We start from the raw sequence: 18,022 nt of genomic DNA, 5'->3' as shown, positions 1-18,022 counted from the left end.
GCAGAAATGAGGTCAGTAGAAGGGTATGTCAGACGTTATTAGTGGAGTTGTGTGCTGGAATGGTATGGTTGCTAAGCTAGGTTTTAGTACATGGAAGGGTTTCTCAGGTTGGCACTGATTTGATGTGGCTTACAACATTGCCGATGTGAAGGTATTAGTTGAAAAGATATGTGAGTCCCTGCGATTTATATCCTCTTTCACAAGCCTATTCTATGTTTTGCTTAAGAGGAAGAAAATGATAAGTCTAAGGGAGGATATACTATAGAGTTTTCCAGTTTTGGCCATAATATAAGTCTTTTTAGAGTCTTTATATTATGTTTGAAGTCTGTTTTAAAGTCTTTTCAAGCTCAAGCATGTTTTGGAGTATGTGGATATTACAGAGTATTTTAGAGCTTAAGGATGAGGAAACTCGTAGATGCTCATGAAATAAGAATTCAAAGCCGAGATTTGGAAGAAGTGTTGATTGACACATCTTCCTTGGTGTCACTCAACACCCGCGCGAGTATCCGGGTCCGACTTGATTCAAGAAGGATTTAAGCCCAGAAGTCTCACATATTACAAGATTGTCCGGGCCGATTTTATACTTAATATTTAATGTTTTTGCCATTGTTTAGGCAACACACCACCTTACACATATTTACACATGTACAAAGCTTTTTAGTATTCCTAGAAGTTTTTGGAGAGAAGATCAAAGCCTCCTTGAGATATATTTTTTGGAACTCAAGTATTTCTTACTCTATATATTTGTGCAATTTATTCAGTCATTCTTTATGCTTTGCTTAATTATGTCTGAGTAATCGTCCTGTTAGATTTATGGTTTTATTTGGGTTTTGATGGAGTACTGATGCATAGAAATGCTAGGGTGGTTTTATAGAATCCTTCACGTAATTGATCTAACTACTTGAAATTCTAGAGTAGATAACTAGAATCCTGAACTTAGGATAAAATACAACTGCGAAAGTGAGTTTTTTACCTGATAATAATTCTACTGAAATAGGTTGTTAGGCGCATGCGAGAGCTGGTTTAACTAATCTAATGAACATATCGATCATATCGTTAATGCTTGTTTAAAGACGTATCGATAGACACTATGTCGTATTGATCGACACTCGTTCCTTATTCACATGCGAGAGTTAGATTATAAGATTAAAAATCTGATTAGACTCGCAGCGAATGCTGGGTATCTAAATATTGCATTCGAGTTTTAGGATGGTACATCACACACCCTTAGCATCTATAACTAAAAATTATTATTGCATGAAACCCTAAATCTAGCTTTCAACTCATGTATCTTACAACTATTATTCTACTTGTTTACTGCTTTTTTTCTGATTTAATAATTACTTGCCTAACTTAATCTTGATTCTATATTTTATTGTGTGTCCAGGCTCCTTGTGGATTCGATCCCACATTACTGTAATTGATCTTTTATTTGAGAGAGAAAGTTTCTCTAAAGGTAATTTGAGAAATATCACTCCACCATAATCCTTCTAACCAATGATTCGATCTCCACCTAAAACTCACTCACTATGATTGCAATCTTCTAGACCGAATAGCGACTCCAGGCTCCAAACTGAATAATGTTGCATTCGTCATCTGCTCAGCAAAAAGCGGCCAAGAAATCATGGGAACACCCCAAGTGACACTCTCGAGAATCGAGTTGCAACCCCAATAAATTAAAAAAAAATACCAACGGCTGGATGACCTAGGATCTTAGCTTGTGGTGCCCACAAAGACACCATGAGGCCTCTATCGAGAGTCCAGCCAATGAACTCTTCCGGTAGATAATTTGGTGTACCATCTCATATTTTACTACTATTAACTGATGTATAAGTACTGCTAGCTACAGCATCTTTCTGGTGGTGGACAATCCAAATACATCATTGTTGACTCAACTCCAGCCCCCATGCCAACTTGGTTAGTTTTTTAGCCAAGAGAGAGCCTCCATTTTCAAATGAGATGTAAATTACCGACTCGTCTGTTTTGTAAGTTTAACGAATCTTAAACTGGATGGCTGGTATTCGATGGATCAACAAGCCCATAACATAGGACCAATAGGATAAATCGGTACAAGAGAGATCGTGCCTAATAGCTTTGAGTCTTAAAGAGATTTCAAGGTTTTGGTCTCCATATTATCCCATATTCACGATAATACCATCAACTGTCAGGTATACTAAACTGAGTGGAACACATACCTGGTACAACTGGCTGGACAGTTCAAAACATATATCAAACTATCCTTGAACTGAAGAGGTTCGCATTCCAGCACAACTAAGGGGTTCTTCTTGACTATGTGCTTGTCAGTGACGTCTTGTTCAAACGCTAGATAATACATCAGCAATGCGAGTATTCGCGCGTTTGAAGCTATGAAGACAAAAGTCAACATATTGAACTCGTGACCTAGTGGTAAGGCATTGGAGCTTGACAAATCAATGATCAGAGCCATTAATTTGTGTTGCAACAGTCTTTATTCGGACGGATGGAACTGTCGCATGCAACATGGTCAAGTTCTTTTGCCCAATAAGGGCTGATGGGTTCACTAAGCCGGAGATTTCCGTAGAAGGGAGGCTGATGATGTCAACAAGGGTCACGTGACTCACGTCGGCCCGGTGAGTTGAGAAAATGGGACTGAGCGCATGCTGCATCGGCTTCAAGGGCGAAGATGGTGACATTGAAGCTGTCGGATCCAGCTAAGCGTTTTCCAAGTTCGATCACCGTAATGACGTGGCCCATTCCTGGGTTGGCTAATATGGCCGCGTGAAGTTTTGTGTTGTGCATTTTCTTTGACTTGTATTCCCACACCTTTTAACTTCATTATACAACTAACCATATAAATATAATCACTAGGGATCCCTCTAGCTTTCTGGATGTGATTAGTTGTATAATGGGGTATAAGGTGTGAGAATATAAGCTCCCTCTCACATCGAGAAGGGACAATCCACTTATAACCAATTGGTTTTAAGTTGAAAGCCCATAATAAATACGAGTTTAACTTGGTATCAGAACCCAAACACACCCTAACCAACTGAACTGAAATCGATCTGATCCATCGAAAGAGGCCTGCTCAATCTTAAATCGACCGAGCTGAATTGTATGGGGTCTTATTGAACTGAATTCTAGACTGGAATATATTGTCAAGATTAATGGTTATAAGAAACATTATCTCTATGGAGGATGTGAGAATACATGCTTTCACATCGGAAGTGACATTTCCACTTATCACCAATTGATTTTAAGGTTGTAGTCTATGATGAGTCCGAATTTAACAAAAGGTGCTAAGAAAAGTGGAAATAAGACGAAAGAAAAACAATATCTCTAGAACAAAATTTTCATTCATTAAAGTTGTTGAATTTTTTTCTAGTTTACTGTTTGTTTCACATTTCTTAATTGGTTGAAATGAGAATAAATCAGCTAAAATAATTTCGTCTTTTTATTTGACTTTAATCATCAATCAGAGCAAAAAAAAAAAAGAAGTTAACAATACAACACATTTATATATGTTTAGAAGAAAAAGGTTTCTTATTCTCCTTCGTTTTTTGCCTCCTCTCTGATCTCGCTCTTTGATTGAAAAAAATATAACGTTTTTTTTGTCATCTTTTTGGTGTGGCTGAGCAAATATTATTCATAATTCAATTTTTTGACTCGACCAAAGAGGGACACTGGTCTGCAATCAATTGCCAGGTCGTCTGGCTCAAAGCACATGGTTACACCTAATTATTTATTTCATACATTAATACAATATTCTATGAGTGATAAATTGATTGAAGTACTATATGTTTTATTTTAGCCAATATACATTTACCATACGGATTCAAATACTTCAGAGACCAGTCGCTGTATAGTTTTGTTTTAACCGAAAAATTTAAATCCGGATCTATTAAAAATAGATCTAGTTTCTGGGTAGAAAATGCACGGATGGATCATTTTCCGAGTATCCAAATAAGCTATAAGCAATTAATCCATATTCGTGTGGTTACAAATAAAACTAATAATTTTGCATTTGAGGGAAATCGATCTCTCGTCTTAAACCAACATAACAACTCCTCCTTTAATTAAAACTAATAGACCACCGCAATGTGTTAACCAGTATGTAATTTGTTTATATTCATTAAACCATAGAACACAAAGAGATATACAAAGCCAGTGAATTAACTAGCACCCCCGGAAAGCAAAGCCGGCGGAAAATGAAAATTGCCATATCGTAGATCAATGAATAAAGTTGGTGAGATTCGTGAGAACAACGTTTTTTTTTGTCAACAGAACAACGTATAAGCTCCGATACCATTGTGCCAAGCGGTAAACGGTTCGTCGTGTTGACAAAGTCTTATTGACAGACGAGGGCATGGTAATTTCCAAGTATTGGGAGCAATTTGGGCATTACTCTTCCCTAACTCAACCACCGTTAGGAAATTAACTCCCCACGAAAATCGTGTTGACAATGTCGTATTGACAGAACCGCTTATGCTTAATTAATGCAGCGGACAAAATCGGGACTTGCGATCGAAGATAGAAAACAAAGCTTATCAAAGGTGAGATAAGTTCTGGAAAACTTGGGAGTCTAGAAGAACAATGGAGAGAGAAACTATAGAGAGAGGTTTTTTATGAAATTATTTGATGATATTTCACAATGGGGATACACACATATTTATAGTACAAGATAAGGCGCTGACATAAGCGCTTATCTCAGCGATTACATCTTCGCTTACATCACGCTGTAGTAGCGATTACATCATCGCTTACATCATTATTCATCACACTTATTTTACATAATTAAACACACTTATCTTACATAATTATACATTGCAGACGACTTGCTTAGTGGTCCATTTCGAACTCGATGATGTGTTTCTCACAACATCTGTAGTGATCGTCTGGACATTCGAACACATCTCCTGGATATTCGTACACATTCTCTGGCTCTTCTTCCTGAGGCTGCTGTGAGTCGCCGTTGATATCAATATTGAATATTCTTCCAACTTCATCGATGTTCATTGAGTCGTCTGGGAGCTGGGCGTCTTGAAAATACTCTGGCGGGCATTCTTGGGACTCAGAGTTACGTTTCTCTTTCTTCGGCGCATGTTTAACCATTGGTGGTTTGTCACTCTTATCCAAGTAGAATTGCAGATCTTCGTCGAGACTCATTTGGTAGTCTATTGGGTAATAGAACCAGTTTGGGACGAAGGGAATGGGAAATGATTGTGTGGCACTGTTGAGGCGGAACGCATGAGTTTGAAAGTCTTCAACTGGCTTGCTGCCGTTGAGGTTGAAATCTGGTCTGACTCCTCGTTGGTAGTCATTGTGGTGAATGAGAGTAGGCAGTGCGTGGACTTTGCCGGGTTTTTTTGTTGACTTGAACAAGGCGGTGGAAGAAGTATATTTTGTGAAGGTTGAAGAAATGGTTGAGACCTCCTTGACTTTTTAGCTTCTTAAATGATAAGCCTATTGCTTTCGCTGATTTCCTTAACATACCATTCCAGACAGATAATGGCGCGAACCAGGTTAGAAATGTCGAAAGACATTCCTTGTGACCTCGTTGAGAGTTGGTGAATTGCATGTTGATATATTGATATAACCATTGAATATCAAAGGTTATGCCAATAGTGTAGATTGAGCAGAGGTACCAAAGAAAACAGAGAACTTCTTCTGGCATGTAAGCGTTTTCGATCCTGTAGAGATGAGCGAACGGGTAGTCCGGGTGAATTCCCATAGGTGAAATAAGATGATTATGGGTTCTGTATTTTGACAGGATGATGGATTGATAGAAGAAAATCTTGTTGCGGAGGTGCTCATGAAGGGTTTCTCAGTCGATAAGCGAATGAGCATCGTCGGGCATGTTTGAGGCGAAGTCATAGTAACTTTTTGTGGAAGAACTCTCCATTATTTGTATTTCTTTTACTGGACTTCTACTAAGCATATCAGCGAGAGTGTTTTTTGAGCCCTTTAAATAGACAGATTCGAAATCGTACTTTGAGAACCATTCGCCCCATCGTAATAATTGCTGATGTGGGACCATCTTCTGCTTGAATTGTAACATCTTTGGGAAGGATGACATGTCCATTTCGATGCGAAATCGGTGTCCTATCAGATGGAACTCAAACTTCTCGATGGCCTTTTTGATGGCCAGTATTTCTTTGAAAGTAGAGTGATAATGCATCTCAGAATCTTTAAAGCGTCCGCTTTTATATCCGCAGATTTGACGTTTTCCATTTATTTCTTCGAATAAAATGGCTCTCCAATTTTTAAAGGCGGTAACTTCTGCACCTCTATCTTCAGGCTTCTGACAGCTTCGGTTTGTCGGTTTGTCCATTGTGGTGGATTTTTCGTCAGCATTTTCTGTAGCGGTCTTGTCAGTTGCGAAAGTTGCGGAGATAAAATCGCTAACATAATTGATTACACCGAGGAATTGTTGGACTTGTCTTTTCGTCGGGAAAAACTAAAAGCGTTGTAGCAAGATGGGCCTGAGGTGTAAAGTTGCCATCTTTGATTTGCATTCCAAGGAAGTCGATTCTCGGCTGGGCTATGACCATTTTTCGGGCCGAAAGCATGATTCCATATTGAATGATAATGCTTTGAAATTGCTGAAGAAGTTGAATATGCTCTGTTTCGGTAGACGAGAATAGCAGTATGTCATCAATATAAATTAAGGCTGTGTGAAGTAGAGGCTTGAATATACGAAGCATCGCTTGCTGGAATAATGATGGTGCGGTCTTGAGTCCGAAAGGTAAGACGTTCCACTGAAGATAACGATTAGGAAGACAGCATGCAGTTTTGTATCTTTTTTCAGGATGAACACCAAGTTGCCAGAATCCCGACTTAAGATCAAATATGGCGAAAATAGTTGCCCCTTGAAGATGTTGAAGAAGCGTCTTTTTGTTTGGTAGCGGAAATTTGATGTCTTGTAGATACTGATTCAGCGGTTTGTAGTCGATAACTAGTCTTAGCTTCCCTCTTGCTTGTTCTGCACGATTATTAACGTAAAAAGCTTTGCATGCCCATGGCGAGTTGGTTGCAGAGACTACTCCTTGTTGTACTAGCTGGTCGCATTCTTCATTCGCCTGTTGCAGCAGGGTTGGTGGCATTCCTGCATGACTCGCTTTTGTTGGGGTGGTTTGTATATTTTCCTTGAATGGCAAAGAAACAAAGAACTCCGAGTTTAACCACAGCAGGTTATTCCATTTTTGGAGGAATTCTGTATGAGAGTCTACACAAGAAATCTCTGTCAACTTCTCCTTGATCTTTGTAAACTCATGAGAGATTAATCCTTCAATTGCGAAAAGTCGTGGAATTGACGTGAAGGCTTTGAAGAGACTTTTCCATTTTAATCCGTGCGGTTCGATAGAGATATAAATTTTTTTTCTTGAAGGCATAATATGAATCCCATCCCAGTATTAGATCTTTTCCAGGTGCTGTAGAGCCAAGTACCTCCGTAGTAATGTGACAACCGGGGAAAAGTTCGATTTTGATTGGTTTTGATTTGAGCTTTATTGTCAGTGAACCCGAGTTTGCGACTCGGAATTATTGCTGATGAGGTAGCCACATCGACGGAGAAAGAATATTGGGATTAATAATCATTGTGTGGGCTCCGGTGTCTATGAATGCAGTGGCGCGAATCGGGTCTTCTTGACCAGATGGATCGAAAATCATCACTGGTAAATGCGGAGTTTGTATGTCGTCATGTCGCGGCATTTTTGTATTTTTGAAGCAGCAATCATTTTCTTTGTCGGCAGATGAATCAGAAGAGTTGTCATAATCTGAGTAACCACAAATAGCATCGTTGTCGTCACTATCATAGGATAGAACTGATTCTAAATCGTGGCCTTCGAGATCAATATTCGGTGCTATTTCAGATATTGAATTGATTAAGTACTGCTTCTTCTTGGCTGATCTTTTTGGACAGTTTTTTGCAAAATGTCCTTCCTTTCGACATAGAAAGCATTTTGTTGATTTCTTAAAGCCTCGTTTCTTCCGGAAGAATCTCTTGCGTCTGACTCTGTCGGGGCGCTTAGAGAATCGTTTTTTGAATCTTTGATGTTTCTCTTGTGGGCCGCACGAACAAGATTTCTTGGACTTAGAACACTTGATTGATAGATCCGGTCGGGAACATATCTTTGGTAGCTGCTTTGATCTATCCATGAACTCCGTCCAGAATTCCTTTTTTTGCAGAGTTTATCCAGCGTTCTGAAAACATATTGCTGTATTTGTCCGATGGAAATTTCTTCTATTGTTTGTCATTGATCTCTGATGTATAGCTTAGTCTGCTGACTAAGATAATCGTCGATGGAGGAGAGGTATACATGCTTCAGGCTCGGATTGTTAAGGCCATTCAGTGCATAGTATCTCCGTGTTTGTCTTTCAAAGTGTTTTGCAAGATCTTTCTTTCTCAAGGAACAACATTTTGCTGAGAAGAATTCTTCTTGTAGTTGCTCTTTCTGGTGTGTGGGCGTACCAATGAATTATCTATGGATTTCTCCAAGAAGCAATGGTATTGTTGTTTGATATACTTGCTGCTGTCTATATTCGCCGAGTGAATTCCACCATTCTTTAAGGGCTCCAGATAGTCTTGCTGTGAATTGCTGGATCACCAATTGCAAAAGGGATGTGATAGCTTCAGAATTCATCCATGCATGAAACTCGTCGAGACGATCCTTCCATTTTTCAAATGGTATATCATCAAATGTGAATACCATAATTTTTGAAGAAAATTTCTTCATTGGAATCTCTTGATTTGGAGGCGCATAGTTCATTTCTTCGTCGCTGGAATAGACTTCATTGATATCTGGCTCTTTTTTTTAGTGCTTGATCCTTCTCCGATCGCGAATTGTCTTGGTAGGGAACCTTAATTTGATTCGGTTTCGTAGTCACTGGAACATGTACCTGAGTAGTGACTAATTTTTGTGATCTGTCGAGAAGATAAGGGTTGTTGATCTTTTTGAACAGGCAACTCTGGAATCTCACGAAGGTTATTGAGCAGGTTGGCCATTGAAAATTCGATTATTCCAATGTCCTTTCCTTTCATTTTGCTGTCTTCAACTGACTCGTGGCTGGAGGAAGATGTAAGAGTCGGTTTCTTACTGGGGTTGACTTGAAATTCTGACTCCTTTGAACGTCGGGGCTTTGATCGAGTCGTCTTGGTATGATAGTTGGTTGAAGTCGAACCATAGCGAGACGTAAAGACTTCATCAGAGGATAGTAAGCTCGGAAATGGAGATCTTGTTTTTTGAGTTTGTTGACAAGAGGAAGCCAGGTGAGTAGGATCCTTGATACATTGGTATGCCTGAAGGTGTGCCTCTGAGGGGATCAAAGTATGCATTAGTTTGCTGGTTTTGAACCATACTTTCTAGACATCTTTGGAGATCTCGTAACTGATTTTTAAGACTAGTTGTCTCTGCTTCTTTGTTGCGAAATTGAGTTGTGTTTGTCATCATATGTTTTGCCATAGTCATCATTTCTTGATGGAGATTGCCCAGTCGTCCGTGTATTTCAGTGATCGAATTTTGGAGGCTGAGTAATCTGCTATTGTACTCTTCCGCCAATTGATCAACTTTATGATTTATGGTCGATAAGAGTTGATTTTGTGCAAGTGAATTTTCTGTTTGCCAGTTGAGGACCTTCTCTGCTTGACTTAACTGGCTGGGACCAGAAGAGTCTACAGCTTGAGAAAGAATTTTTGGGCAATGTGCAACATTGTTCTTTAAAAATTCTTCTTGTGGCGGGAAATCGTTGGGATTGATCATCATGATATGCTGCCTTGGTTCTTCCTTCTTGTCAGAGTATTGTACTATAAAGTCATATTTTCCTTCGCCAAGTGGACCAACAGAGGTGTCTCCTTCGAGGTATCTTCTGTAGAGTGGGTCCTTCTTTTTTCTTCGACGTTTGCGAATGTCTTCATCAGATTCGTAGATGTAGCTTTCTTCATCAAAAGCAGCACATGAACAAACATCAAAGTAGCAATGTCCGTCTTTGTCTTTGAAAGGATAGATCACAGCTCCATCTTTTTCAAAAGAACTTGGTTTAGGATTTTGTTCTTTTGCTGGCCCGTGGAAGCTTCGTTCATCAATCTGTATCGCGAATTGAGTGAACAACTGCCTTCGGAAAGATGATCGGGGTTTTTCGAATTTGATCTCGGTTGTTCCATCATTTCGAGAGTGAAAGCTGACTTCAGATGATTGGATAGGTGACTGGGTAGCTTGATGAAGCTTCTCGTAACTTGTTACCCATGACTCCGGTAGTCGGTGCAACAGTTCTTCACGAGAAATTTATCGAGGGATTTGGATCGAGTTTGGCGCTTGAGACGCGGACGTGACCTCGAGGTATAGCGCTTCGTCTGACGAGGGTAGTACAAGATCAAGTGCGTGGTCTTGAATTCGGTAGACTATTTGATGATGCAAGGTAGCTGCTACACTTTTTTCTTGCATAGGTGCTCCGATCAGTTGAAGTTGAACCTTAAGCGTCTTTAAGAGATTTGGGTCTTGCAATGAAACATTAAAGTTTGGAAACAGTGTTATGAATACTGTTCCTGCTTTTAATGTTGTTTGAACCATTCCAATGCACGCTTGCTGGTAAGACTTTAATCGAGAGTCGATCAAAGCTATTCGAGCAATGACAGGTAAACCTTTCCTCGCATGTAAGGTTAAACCAATTCTTACTACACCAAAGTGAAGATGAGTATAGCCTTGTTGCTGCCATAACCTAGGTAGGTTCTCTGGGATGTTTAGAGAAATGAATTGGTCTTCTTTCGTAGCTGGAACTTGGCAAGACGAGAACTTGCTGAACTGGACATATTCCATGACTTTACGACTTGATGAAGGTTTTATGAGATCACGAACGCCTTTAACAGAAAAGGCGCTAGGCTTTTTTGTAATATATTCATATGGGTTCACAAGGGGAAGGGTTGTTTCGGGTAGTTGGTCGCCCGGAACATACTCGATTTCGTATAGGGAATCTATTTTGAAGAGGAAGAACGGCTTTAACTTCTAGGGAAAGTAGAAATTGCAAACTGAGAATCTATGGAAGTAGGGTTTGAGGTAGACATTATGAGAGGATGTTTTCCAGAATTCTTAAAACAATCAGTGATAAACAAGGATTCTATCTATCATAACGCAAGTCTGAGAATTAGGCTCGGATAATCATCAAATTATAATACAACAGTTCTTAAATCAATGTATAAAACTATACATTGGCGTTAAGTACCAATTATATTCAACTTTTGGTGTCACAGTCGAAGACTTAGAGATTAAACACCCGTTAATAATATTATCGATCTAATAATTTAAGGATATGTTAGGAATTTTTCTTTTTGTATAAACATACTCTCTCTCTTCTGAAATATAAGATGTTTTGGGTAATACACACTTATTAAGAATTATAAATTAATATTTACCTAAAAAGTATCATTAAAATTATAAATTAAAAACTACTTAACCAATTACAAAATAGAACTATTAAATTTGATTGACTACACAGTTTTTGATAAATTTAAGGTTACCTAGAAAGATGAGAACATCTTATATAGTGAAACATAAAAATTATTCTAAACATCTTACATTTTAGAACAGATGGAGTATTATATAGTATACTTTTTTTTTTACTTCAAACATTTACAGACTCATATTGACTCTGTAAACCAAAGTGATAACTCTGCATCCATGTGCACGACAAAAGACGGTTGGTTTCTAGGACTACGTGCTAAGCTATCCGCCTTGAGGTTCGCTGTCCGAGGAACATGAATGATATCTGAGTTGAGGAAACTTCTTCTGAGAAGCTCCATCTGTTTAACATACTCCATCTGTTCGTGAAAGTAGAATTTTCAAATTTTATTTTTTGTTCCAAAATGATAGATTTTCTAAAATTTTAAGATACTTTTAGTAGTTAATGTTGAAAAATTGTATACTTTTAAGAAACATTAATTGAAAATATTTGAAGTGGTTGAATACTATTGGTTGATATTTGTTTGAAAATGTATAGTAGAATAAAAATAAATTCAATTGTAAAAAATTAATTGTTTCCTTAATATGTGTGAATACTCTAGAAAATCATTCTTTGGGAAGATAGGGAGTATTATGTAACATTTATTTTTAATTTAAATGAATATAATTTTATATTTTTAAAATAATATGACAAGTTATTAATACAATATGATTTTTCATGTCTATTTCATGTATTGTCCTTTTTATTTTAATATAACATATTAGATGAGTATATAATATATAAAATAGCATCAAATTACTAAAATGTTTTTATAAACAATAATACATTAATTAATAATTATTATAACTATCTTAATAATTATAAATTTAATGAATTATTTTATAGAAAAAATATAATTATAATCCAAAATTATAATTTTTTTTAACAGATTTTGATAGAATTAATATACTTATATATTAAAAATGAAGATATTAAAATATAATGTAGTTAAATTATCAAAACTATTGTTATATCATCATGTAAAAAATCACATTTAATTAATTTATTATATTGAATAATTATTTTGGATATTATAAAAACGTATATTTAATAATTTTAAAGAGATGATCCAATTTAAAAAATCACACATGAAAAAGTCGTGTAATTATGTTTAATAAAATAGACTTGAGTTTGATATGTGCGTCCACACGGATTTAATGTAACTTTTATAGTTATATTAATAAAATTATTAAATACTATGTTTAAAATTTTATTTTATATATTGTATGATTATATTACACCGCCTTTCCTCATTAATATATAATGTTTCAATTTACTAATTTGTCAATTAGTTGTTAATGAAATTAATCTATTTATGAATTATTTAGTACAAAAAAATTTCAATTTAAAGTAATCAAATAAAAATGAAAAAACTTAGGTATTTACAAAACCATACAGTACATTAAATTTTATTATTTATGTTCTAAATTATTTGTTTTAGGCATTAGTTTTTGTTTTCTTATAATTCATAGAATTTTCAGAATTTTAATTAAATTAAAGTTAGTTAATATTTTCTTGTCATCAACATAAACAAACTCAATTAAGATTATATTAACCAAAATGATGATTCCGTGTCCATATGGACAAAAAAATAATGACTGACATCGAGCACCACTTCAAAGATTATATGTCCTTGTATTCTGAGTCCAAGGTACATGTGAGCTGAAAGGAGGTTAAAATCTTCTTCAGCCATTGAATATCTTCTAGGTAAGTTATGTAAGCAGACAATTATTCTGGTTTCGAAATCATATTTACCAACTGAAAAAAATCTGTCGCAAACGTAACATTAAATTGTCTGAGGTTTTTTATACCCTCCACTGCCCAAGTGAATGCTTCAAATTCTGAATGAAGGAGTGATTATGAAGGCTTTATATTTCGTGCCTCCAGCAAGCCATCAAACCCTTCAATAGTACTAGACCAACTATGACCGGAATATAAGTCATTATATTTCCAAAATGCATCTGTAAAACACCATCGCCAATCTTACATAGAAAATGGGTGGTTCCTCTTGCATAATGGATGGTAAAAATCAGATTGTTCATTTTTTAGTTGAGCGACCATCCATAATATGGTTTCTGTCTCTGCCAGTTGTAGAGTATTTGTAGGATCTTTGTCAAAACCAGTAAAAATCTTTTCATTATGTTATTTCCAAATATACCAAAGAATCCAAGCAAATTAGTGATCCTCTATAGATCTCATCCACCATAATAAATAGTCCATATTTGCAAAAAACTGATTGCATGTGAAACTTCCCTGGTTTGTGGAAACTTTATAAAGAGCTCATACTTGTATGGTCGGGGGGCATTCAAATAGAACATGATTACCCGCCTCCTCAGTCTGTCCACACCGTTCAGAAGGAATATAACATTTTATGCCACGAGTTTTAAAATTCGTCCGGACCGGTAAACACCCCAAAAAGACTTGCCAAAAAAATGTTGCAGCTTCGTAGGGTACTTGATTTTCCATGAGTGAGCCTTCAAAGACTTTGTGTCCGGTCAAAATATGGGTACATGCCTCATTATATCCGAATAAGGCTGTTCTGTTTCATAGCCTTATTTAACTGAGTACTTCCGAGATTGTGTAAAATGTCTTCCATCCCTATCTATAGTCTGAAACCTACTTAAAGAAATGCTTTCAGTGAGTTTCGCATCTTCCGAATCCACCAAATTTCTGATATACTGCGAATTCCACATATGAGATGTAGAGTTAATGAGCTTATCTACGGTAAATGCAGAATCTGTGACAAAAAAAAATTATTGTTTGTTGGTCTCGAGCGAATGAATACACTTAATTAATATATTTAGTTTTAAATGAATTTAAACTTGAGGGATTTGTCAAATATGACTCAAAACTTGAATTTGAATATATATACCTCAGATTCAATCATATGCAAAAGTAACTTAAAGTGTAGGAAAATTAAAATTATCTCCTTAAGACCAAACAAAAAACCTCTAAACACCTTTATAATTATAGCCATCGGAAGTCTTCTCTAAACGATTGAGTCTTCTGCAGAAGACTTCTCGAGAGTTTATTCATGTAATTAATTCTAAAATTAATTTATAAAATTATGAAAAATATTTTGATGAAAAATAAATGGAAATCATGTGAATATAAATAATTATAGACCATGTAATTTAAATTTAATAAAATTGAATTGTTATCCACATTTATGAGTGAATATATTTTGTAAGTCATGATTATCCATTAATTAGGGTTTGGTAACACATGTTCAAGTAATATCAGTACTTTTAGGGTTAGATTTTTGGAATCTTGAATATTTTTTAAAAAATTAAAAATTTGACATATACGTGTTTATTTTTGTATATATTACATTTTATAAATTAATTTTAAAGTGTTTATAACTATCTAGTTAAATATTTGATTTTAGGTTTTAGGAGTATAAATTTTCTTCAAAAGTCTGCCAATATTCACTAGCAGGCTTCTAAGTCTTCTAGTGTACTAGACTTTTTTAGAAGGCTTCTCTACCGAATTTTTTTAACCCAATTAGAATTTTATCTCCTTTTATAAATAAAATTAACACATTATCTCTCTTTCTCTCAATTTTTTTGAACAAAAATATAGTGCTTTTCACTCTAAAAGTCTATAACCTCTCTCTAATTTCTTTGAACTTGAAGACACTAAACTTTATATCAATTTCTCATCTTTTTGTCACATGTTTTTCTCACCCAATTTATCTTGTTTTGCAGGTTTTTAATTTCATGATTTTAATCTTTCACTCCTAGATTGGTAGATCTATAAATTTTGGATATTTATTTTTGTGTGTTTGTGTGTTCGATTCGAATTATAAATTCAACTTAATGTGATTGATTTGTTTATTATGAAAGCATAAAAAGTTCTGTTTTTGAATTTTTTTTTCCTCTTCTTGAAATTATTTTAACTTTTTGAGGATATGTAGGTTTTATTTCAGATATGAGGATTAAAATTAAAATTACCGATTATGTAACTTTTAGGATTTGGAAAATTAAAATTGATTAACTATTGAGATATATATCTACATTTTTGCGAAGTTGGCTATTGGTTTTAGACTTTTAGTTGATTGAATATCATTTAATATATATTTCCAGCAGACAACATATTATCTATATATTTAATTCCGTAAAATATATTAGTCATGCGAGCATTTGTAGTGGCATATGCTGTTTGTTTACTGCTTTATCATAACTTAAATATTATAATTATTTTAAATTTTCATTTCAAACTGCTAAAATTCTGATTAAAGATATTCTACGGTTGTAACTGATCTATTGGTATCACTCTTAGATTACTCCAATAAGTGACTTTTACTCTTTCAAGTAAATGGTACATTCATATTATTTAGGGATCAAATCCACAATGAGCAATCACACACAATAAATCCTAATCAGTGGTGAATAAGCTAAGAAAATAGTTTAAAAGCAGTAAATAAAGTATGGCGAACAAGGTAGTTATTCAGTTGATTGATTTGAGGTTGTAAACAATAATGAGAAAGCATTAAATCTAGGGTTTCAGGTAATCAGGATTATAGAGATATAGAATACTTAGGTTGTCAATCCTAGAACTCGAATTCTTATGAGAAAGTATTCTAGCTTCGGCTATAAATCAGTCCTATTGACTAAGTCAAATATCTCAGTTATCGCTTGTTAATACGAATCAAACATCGATTGATGCTATAAAGTTAGCATCGATCGATGTTATAAAGTTAGCATCAATGTTTCCTTAGGCAAGCTTTAGCAAGTTTATCGATAGGTTCACTAGTCTTAACTAAATCAACTGTCTCTTGTTTATAACAATCCTATCTCAAAGGAATCTATTATGGTGCAGAACCTAGCGTCATAGTTATCCACAATCCTAAAATCAAGGTTCTAGTTAGCTACTCTAGAACACAAGCATTACAAGCAATTCTTTGAAGGATATCTATCACGTTAGCAATTCTATAGTTTTGGCTAATCCTTCATAACCCTAATTAAATCCTAAATCTAACAAGTGAATTGCTCAGACATAATCAAACAAGACATGATAATAATCTGAATAAACTACATATAATAGAATAAGGTAAAAAAACTGGAGTTCCCATAGAAAGCTCTGAAGGAGTCTTGGATCTTCTCTCCAACCTACTAAAAACCCTAAAATTTGTGGTATGAAAATATGAAAGTACGAAAAGTGTGTGTACATTAGCAGAGCACAAAAATATTAGGTATAAGTCAGTCAGAGGTAGTTTTGTAATTGATGTGGGACGGGCTATACGTCGGTCAGGACATGCGGGCCACTTCTCACGCTTCGCTGTTGATCGACAAACATGTCGATCGACGACAAGTGATGTTTGTCGATCGACATTTGACTATGATGTTGACTTTCGGCTGGTTCGAAGCACAGCTACGAATTTCTTCTATAACTATCTCTAAAATGCTCCACAGTCATCATATTGTTCCAAAACATACCTCAACATGTAAAGACTCTAAAAAGACTCCAAAATATAATAAATAGACTCTAAAACACTTATATACCATTGCTAAAAACTGGTAAACTCCATAGAATATCATCTATTAATTTAGGATCCTATTCTTATCTTTTTTTTTAACCACATATCATATTCTTATCTACAATACAAAAGTCTATGTTATACCATTAATTAGAAACTGAACTAAATATCCTAAATTTACTCATATATGATATTTTCCTAACATAAACAAATAAACAATATACATCTAAATAATAATATTCCAAAGAAAAGCCAAATATATTTTCTTATTGTTTATCATTTTTAATCTAGACCAGTTATATATATATATATATATTTCAGTAATTAATTTTAATATTAAATAGTACATCTAAATTCTTTTTGAAATTACCATATTAACTTTTTTATCAAACAAAATAAATAATAATATACTGGTTTTAAGATTTTATGTTTGATTTTTGTAGTAAAAATAAAAGCACCAAACTGAAATATAATATATTAAAATAAGATAATATTCTAAAATATAATATTAAATAATTTAATTTGGTTACATACAAAACTTTTGAGAACACAAATTTTAAACAAAAATTAATAAAATTTGTAATATTTCATATAAAACTAATTGTACAATTAAACTATTAATGATGTTGCATTTTTAAATAAATTAACATAATAAGTTATTAATATTTGATTAGTACCATTTCATCAAAAAAGGAAATTCAACAAATATATAATTTTTAAAATAATTTTATATATTTAAAATTGATATTATATATATATTTAAAATTGATATTATATATATATATACTTCCTTATAACTAATTTTATAGTTTAAATATTTTTTTAAAAAAATAAACATATATCCCACGTACATACGGGTTCAGATCTAGTTGTAATTAAACATCAAATAAAGGAATATATGTTCTATTGTAATCTATGGTTATTCAAAATTTTATAATCATATATTCTGCCTTGATATTATTTATTACCATTTTTCTAATTACTTATCAAATTTTAACGCTCTCACAATTTTTCCAAGACCAAAATATTATCTCTTTTTCTGTGATTATTGTATAAATACATGAAAGTGTTTGAAAA

General features: G+C 34.5%; 1 pseudogene; it reads right to left on the bottom strand.

The window, feature by feature from the left end:
* Window positions 1–890: 890 nt before the first annotated feature.
* Window positions 891–6,235, bottom strand: LOC125607004 (annotated as a pseudogene).
* Between the last annotated feature and the right edge of the window lie 11,787 nt (window positions 6,236–18,022).

This window comes from Brassica napus, chromosome A1 (assembly GCF_020379485.1).
Source record: "Brassica napus cultivar Da-Ae chromosome A1, Da-Ae, whole genome shotgun sequence".
Lineage (NCBI taxonomy): Eukaryota > Viridiplantae > Streptophyta > Magnoliopsida > Brassicales > Brassicaceae > Brassica > Brassica napus.
This window is presented reverse-complemented; position numbering and strand designations above follow the sequence as displayed.